This window comes from Triticum dicoccoides, chromosome 2B (genome assembly GCF_002162155.2).
Source record: "Triticum dicoccoides isolate Atlit2015 ecotype Zavitan chromosome 2B, WEW_v2.0, whole genome shotgun sequence".
In the NCBI taxonomy this organism is placed as follows: Eukaryota; Viridiplantae; Streptophyta; class Magnoliopsida; order Poales; family Poaceae; genus Triticum; species Triticum dicoccoides.
In genome coordinates, this window is record NC_041383.1 from 225044693 (window position 1) to 225052545 (window position 7853).

The following is a 7853-nucleotide window of genomic DNA, read 5'->3' on the forward strand; positions in this document are numbered from 1 at the left end:
TTATTGCATGTTTGCTTATTTAAGCATGTTGTAGCATGTAAATTTGATGCAATTAAGGTTTATTCACCAATGTTAGGATGGTTTAATGATGAACATTGTCAACCTTTTGAAATAAATAAGAGCTTCGCTTATATGTGCAAACTGAATTGCAATATTTTCATGCCTTCTACTTCTTGTGATAATATTTTGCCTTTAGGTTTTATGAACTATGAAGGTTACTCATGTATACATGTGTCATATGTGTAAAAACCAAGTGAAGTAAAAATGGATGACATATACATATACAGCATGTACACCTTGTCTCTTTTGTTAGCCACATTTTAGATTAAGCAACGCCAAGGACGGCTTTATTTTTAAGAAGGGGAGGATGATCAGGACATGACTACCTTGGATACGACCAAAAATATTGCATACATGTATATTTGTAAGGTGATTTCTAATGCAAACTATGCAATAATTTATTTATGTCACCCAGGGCAAACATACTTCACAAACTTTTGTGTCATTTCCAATTGCAGGTGTATGGTACATTTGTACAATCCACATATGAAGATAAGGGGAAAAGAGATGTTTAAGTGCTGTTCAAAAAGTTCTCTCACGTCACTTTTGGGCCAAGAGAAGATAGAGTCCAAGTCTTTCACGTTCTGGATTCCAATTCGGACTGCACAGACATACCTGACTCAAAACGCTAAGAACTCTTTCATACGGACCCAAATTGGATGATTTTTTTGTTGGAAAGTAGATTTCGTGCTCTTTCCAACCTAATTGGAATCACATTAATATCCATCCGGAGCGTTAAGTTACCGACGAAACAATCTGACGCTATAGCAGAATCCGAGTCAAACTACAAGTCAAAAGGTGTTGCATCATCTCCACTTGGGCCCGTGAGCCTTGTACAACCTAGGGTTAGTTCTAGGTTGCCTTGGGACGTCCTCCCACCTCCTTGTCCCCCATCCCTTGCTCCTATATAAGTAGATCCATCTAGTCGCTTTTTCCTTCGGTTTTATTTAGTTAAAAGTTAGCCATTGCTACAACTTCATGTACTTCGCTTGTGTCCAACGACCAGACCAAGACCGCTTATGAAACCCCACTTTTGTCAGTAATTCATCCATATTCACAATATTTAGATTGCTTTATCATATTCTTGCTCGTTCTTCGATTGCTTACAGGAAGGCCTTCGTGGTTAGGTTGATCGTGCTCCGGCGTCATCAATAACCTCTCAGAGTTGGTTTAGCGATTACTAAGGCGCAACGTCATGCACGTTTGTAGTCGGATTGTCAAAGTCATCTCCACCAAATTGATAGTTATCATCTCATCGACAGGTTGGGACCCTCGCCTCTATCACCTCTTAATCTCGACTGTCGTCGGCTATCTGTCGTTCAAGATTTTGAACTCCACGGGTCCACCATCTCCTCCCGCCAGGGCTCCGTTCAATGCCTATGCATCCTGACATGCTACATGCTGCACATACCCTGCATGATTGATGCATGGCTGACATCCCATCAATTCAAAAAACTCAGCATCTTGGGTTCTACCATTACTTTGCAAATAGCTTCCCACCAAGCGTTATAGCTATGCGATCACCACCGATGTACATCTCATGGTTTTCTTCCTCTCTCTCCACACTGCCACCTTGGCCCGATGCCATCTAGCCGACAATCTGGTACAAATGCTTCAACTCCCACTGCTAAAAAAACCCGCGCTTGTGGTGGTCGATCTGTCGGAGGCATCACTGCACAGCATCATCCACTCCTGCTGCCCTGCCCTGGAACGCTTGCTGCTTGTTTTTGGAAAAGAAAAACGCATCCATTGTCTCCAAATAAAGTCGCCACACCTTGTGAGCAGTGGAATTTGCTTTAAAGGAGAGGAGCTCATCATCAAAGATGCCACTTCACTCCAAAGGTTTCTCCTTGATTATTGGTGTGCACCCTTCGCAAATAACTGCGATCTTTGCGCCTAAACTGGAGACTTTGGGTGTAATTCCTGATCCGCTTGAAGGTTACAAGATGGTGGTAGGCTCCACACTTATTTTGGTACTGTATATTATCATCAGCACTTTTGTAATCATAAGCTGCATTTTTCATTTGTGCGCATAAGTTTTATATCATCGACACTTTTGTAATCATAAGCTACATTTTTCATTTGTGTGCATAAGTTTTATATCATCAACACTTTTTTAATCATAAGCTACATTTTTCATTTGTGTGCATAAGTTTTATATCATCAACACTTTTGTAATCATAAGCTGCATTTTTCATTTGTGCGCATATGGTTTATATCATCTTAGAGTACACTTTTGGTACTAATATTATGTTCTATGCTCAATGAAGAGTTCATCCATGGATACCCTGTCAATGGTGCTGGATTCTGTCAAAACCTTACATATCAGTATGTAATGTTTTGATCTGAACAAGATTATCGGCTTGCTGCGATGCTTTCCATGTCTGGAGAATTTGTATATACCGGTGATGATTTCAAGCACATTGAAAGCCCATATATAATTTATAGAATTAACTGTTCAGCTATCGCTCTTGCGACATACTCTTTTTTTTAGACATTAACTGTTTTCAGTCTACATGTCTATTTAGGCAAAAGCTCATGGACAAAAAGGTATAACCAATCGGTGGCACAAGAAGCACCGGGTTTTTCTCAGTTCTCATCACGTTCATTTGAGGATAATAACGCTGGAAGGATATGCGTCCAACCATGCAAACACTGGCTTTGTCACATTCTTCCTCTTGAATGTGAGGGTACTATTGTGCGTGAGGATTAAGGTTTTTAACAAAAACTTTCTCACGAATGGACACGTTGAACAGCATAAAAAGAAGTTTTAGGTAGACAAAAGGGCTTCTGAACGTGCTCGGCTTCTATTTACAACAACTTGTCTTCATGTACCAGTAGATTTTCTGGCCCAGGATCTTGATTTTGTGGATCAGACCGATCCATTTGATTGTGACTCTCAAAAACTTTGGTTGGGTTAGATGTTATTGTCCTATTCAATCTGGATTTTGTGTAAACCTGATGAACAATTAATCATCGTGCTTTTGTGCTTTTTGTAAGCTGGACTTACATATTACTGCCCTTTTCAACTCAACTATGACCCATATTTTCTTTCATACAAACCGGAGCTTATATCAAGAAGCCTCATGGTTTCGAGAGGGAACTTGGTCACTTGATCTGTGTGCGAAATGACATACGCTGTCTCTTCCCGCCTTGATTTATTTTGCAGAGGCAACATGCATCTATGCTAAAAATATGAAATTATTCAGGGTTCCTTTCGCCTTTTTATACAACTAGCGGGTCCACCCGCGCAAATTGCGCGGCTAGAGTGTTAAAATAAATGATATTATTATTATTATTATTATTATTATTATTATTATTATTATTATTATTATTATTATTATTACTACTACTACTCATGTAGACTTGCATTTTGTTATTCGACATTGCAACAAAGTTAATTGTTCTCAATCTTACTCCTCGGTACGCGTTCTCCCGCTTTACATGGTTCTTTGTGAGTTGTCGCCAGTAATTTCTACGGTACGCGTTCTCCCGCTTTACATGGTTCTTTGTGAGTTGTCGCCGGTACCTTCATCTTTTATTTTGATTTTGTAGCATTTTTATTCTTCATTTTTTGCACTACATGGTTGTAGTCCATCAGGGAGTACAAAATAATGTAAGTAATAGTAGTTGTTTTTTATAAAATATATTCTGCAGCTAATACTATACTCAAAATATATTCGTTTTTTTTAACATCAGTACAGACACAAACGCTCGTATACACATGCATACACTCATCCCTATGAACGCACACACGCACACCCTATCCCTATGAGCACCTCCGAAAGACTGAGCCGGCATATCATCTTGAAATTTACGAAGTCGTCGTAGGCACCTCATCGTCGACGGGAACGTCTCCTCCCACTAAATACGCATCGCCGGAAATCCTAAAATAAATTCAGGAATAAATACGAGCATCAGGGTTTGAATCCCGGTGGGCTGGGGATACCACAGTCCTCTAACCATCCAACCACGGGTTGGTTCGCAAATATATTCGTTTTCACTCCAAGGAAGCTACAGTTGCCTTACTATAGTCAACGTGATACCCATCCCAGCACACGTGTACAACTTTTTTTTCTTTACAGAATTTACATCTCTTCTCTGAGAGGGTAAATCCCCTTTTCTCTCCTCTGGTAGCTCTGAGAGGGGAATGGGGAAGGGAGTGGCTTCACCAAATCTTGTGGCCTGCCCATGGATCACCAAAGCAAAGCTGGGAAGGAGATTCTCTTGCAGTCTAGATCTGACCGAGTGCTCCAGCCGCACGCGGATTTTGCGGCGCCCGGCAGCGAGACCGCATCTCGTCGTTGCTGATCTGCAGAGGCAAAAGCGGTCGCCGGGAGGCCACGGGAGAGTATAAGAGATTGCTCTCCGGTTCGTGGCGCTGGGACCATGAGCTATGTCGTCCGATTGAACGACGTCGTCCGTGGCAGAGAGGGGTAGGGATAAGTATATGGATGTCTTATACTACTCTCCATCATCATCCTCTCCCCTAGCAGTATATATGTACTTTATTAGTTGTAAATGTTAAGTAATTCAGAGGTAACGTTGTTACTTGTCATTGATGTGTATTGCATTTTTTAGGGAATGAAACTTATATTATTTTGTTTTTTATATATATTCTGTCCAATTTTGAGTATTGTTTCTTCAACACATCCGTAGAAATTATATGAAGTTTTCTATATTAAAAGGTAAATCCATTGTATCCATCTACTAAGTATGCCAATCTTTGTTATGCTCATTGTCTTCTCTGCACCTGTTAACATGTATATACATGAGAGAGGTGTCAGAAAATGGTAATCTGCATTAGGATGTAATTGATCTCTTTGCATTTGTAGAGTCAAACGTGGAGGCAAGTTGTGGAATCTCTCTGCATTTTTGTGATAGTTTGGATTTGTTTGGAGAGATTGCATCGCTGCATTCTTTTGTGGGGAGGATTGTGAGAATTTGGCCATGTTTGGTTGTTGAGAGATTTTACCCTGTACACGCCAATTTTTTTAATTATGGGATGGTTTGATCACTCGTGGAATGGTCTAGCCTGTTTTTCTAGAGTTGATGGTCCAGCTTATTGGGATCATGATATTGAGTGTAGAGGTCCGAACCTGTTACGATCTCACGTCCGAGAAATTTACCCTGCTTGCAACATTATGGGTCCAATCTGTTGTGATCTCATATTACGGGGCCACCTTGTTTATAAAGATCTAACAGTCGTACTTTGTTGATTGGAAATAGGCACCACGTAATTAAATACCGGATGTTTCTAATTGTTGCGGGATTTTTAAAGCTAATTATCTTTACTCTGGTGAACCCGTCAACACGTTCGAGAAATTTTACCCTGGGGTAGGGATAAGTATATCAATGTCTTACTGCTCTCCCATCCTCATCCTCTCTCCTAGCAGTATATATGTAATTTATTAGTTGATTTACTTAGTTGATATAAATGTTAAGTGATTCAGAGGTAACGTTGAGTTACTTAGTTATTTTGTTAAATTACAATTTAGATGGTAACCTCGTACATTCTGTTGTTATTCATGTAATTGAGTATCATTTATAGGATATAAATTATAGAGTAATTTTACTTGTCATTGATGTATATTACATTTTTTTAGGGAATGAGACATATATTTTTTTTATTTGATATTTTGTCCAATTTTGGTTATTGCCTCTTGAACACATCTGTAGCAATTATATGAAGTTTTGTATATTAAAAGGTAAATCCAACCATCTACTATGTATAAGCCAATCTTTGTTATGTTGATTGTCTTCTATGCGCCTGTTAACATGTATATACATGATAGCGGTGTCAGAAAATGGTAATCTGCATTAGAATTGATTGATCTCTTTGCATTTGTAGGGAGTCAAACGTGGAGGCAAGCTGTGGGCTTCCTAGTTGCTACTGCTTTCGGCTTCCACCTATGTAATGTGTGCTACAACTTTGCATCATTCCTACATCCCTCCACATCAGCTTATTCTTCATAGGTATGTTTCCCCTGTCTAGTTGGATAAAAGTATGTTATTTTTATTTGTTGTTACCATATTAGCAAGTTATATTACTGATATGTGTATTAAAACAAAGCAAGACCTATTACATTTGTTAAATGAAATTTAGTTCATATGTCTTAATTGATGTGCAAAGAATCGCACCTATTATAGGCGATGCCCATAGTACTGGAGCTTTTCTCATGGTCGTTTTCAACTCAAAGTATGTAGGAAAAAGAGTGGTTACCAAGAACATGAAACTCACAAAAGTGCATATCTGATAGCCCTAATTGTATCGACTGATTTGAAGTATTATTTCTCTCTCTCAATCACGTAAATGGTTTGCCTTACTTTCAACATATTTATTGTGTACCCTCTAGCGCTTCTTCAGATTTTCCATCCGATGTGTTCAGCAACTTTTCCATATCATAGTGCAGAGTAAATATAATTCTCCCTTCGATCCATATTAATTGTCGTTGACTAAGTACAACTTTGTACAGTGACAATTAAAATGGATCAGAGGGAGTATGAAATTTCATATTTTCAAATTAGTAGAATATGCTTACTGGGCTGTTTATAATTTCTGTATATAACCGCAGCCGTTGCAGTAAATATACTTGTCAGTCTCCTTTGTATTTAGTTTGCGACAATCACCACATGACCATTGGATATTTTCTAGTAATAGATCTATTATATCTATGGCCGTTAAAGCGAAATCCTAAAAGTTTTACCCAAAAGCTCAAAGTTAGCAATCTAAATTAGTTGAGGGACCTACATAATTCAGATATGGCTCCATTATAACTGATATGACTCAAAAATAAATATGCGTCATGATTTATTAGTTGATAAATAAGAGTGAAAGATAGTGTTCCATACCCGTCAAGAAGTTTTCGAGTTTTGGCTCTATCTAGATCTGTATATATTGTGCTTTATATATTAATGTGGCACTGGTTAACTTTATGACCCTATGAAATCAATGACAAATCTATTAGATTTTTGTTTCTTTGTAAATAACAGGGGATCTTAAACATAATTGGACTTAATTACTGCAGTTAGAAATATTGACAAACAAAAATATAATTTGCATGTTTGTTTAAAATAGTAGAACAATCTGTAATTAAATATGATGAATAAACATTTTTGTCTATCAAAATCATTAGGAGTCTCATGAGTTGGTCGATTGTATGGTTGATAGAATCTCATATTCTCACTACTCTCACTTGAATGTTCTAGTTTGTGTTTTTGTTGCTCAATAAGCTTCTTGCACGCTATAGTGTTTTGGCAGCAAAAGGATTCGGAAATTGTTAGTTGGTTATCTATGAAGCTTTTATCCCGATATAAGTGAACTAATTAATATTTATTAACCTTCTTGATTCAGATGAGAGCTAGTTGGGACCTCAGCAGGTCGGTCTTGACTTCATTGGGCATCGAGTTGCACGATGATGTCGCAGCTTTGAATGAATATCGATGTTTGTACGGCATCGTGTCGCAGAATCACATGCTTCAATTTGTAGCACCCTGACTATGCTTAATGGCTTGGATAATTCCAGTGGAATGGCTGTAGGGTTACCTCCTCCTCGTCGTTGTTGCCTCGGCCACCGCCACTTTTCTTTGGCGCTTGCATCCACGCCCATCATGCGTTAGCTGTTCGGGGCCCTCTGTCGTATTCGTATATGTGATGTAGGCCATTCTCCCTCGGCAAGCCTAGCTTTCTTTGCTATTGTTGGTCTCCGGCGGTGAGACTTCGTCCTTGATCAGGTCATCTTCCAAGGATTTAAGGAAAGCCTCTATATAATAGATTATATTAATTGTGAGAT

General features: G+C 38.7%; 1 long non-coding RNA gene across 1 annotated transcript; it reads left to right on the forward strand.

Moving 5' to 3' along the window:
* The first annotated feature begins 4135 nt into the window (after positions 1-4135).
* Positions 4136-7610, forward strand: LOC119363208. Its single transcript, XR_005173860.1, has 3 exons — positions 4136-4496; positions 5912-6036; positions 7415-7610. It is a non-coding gene; the product is annotated as an uncharacterized LOC119363208 (long non-coding RNA).
* Positions 7611-7853: the final 243 nt, after the last annotated feature.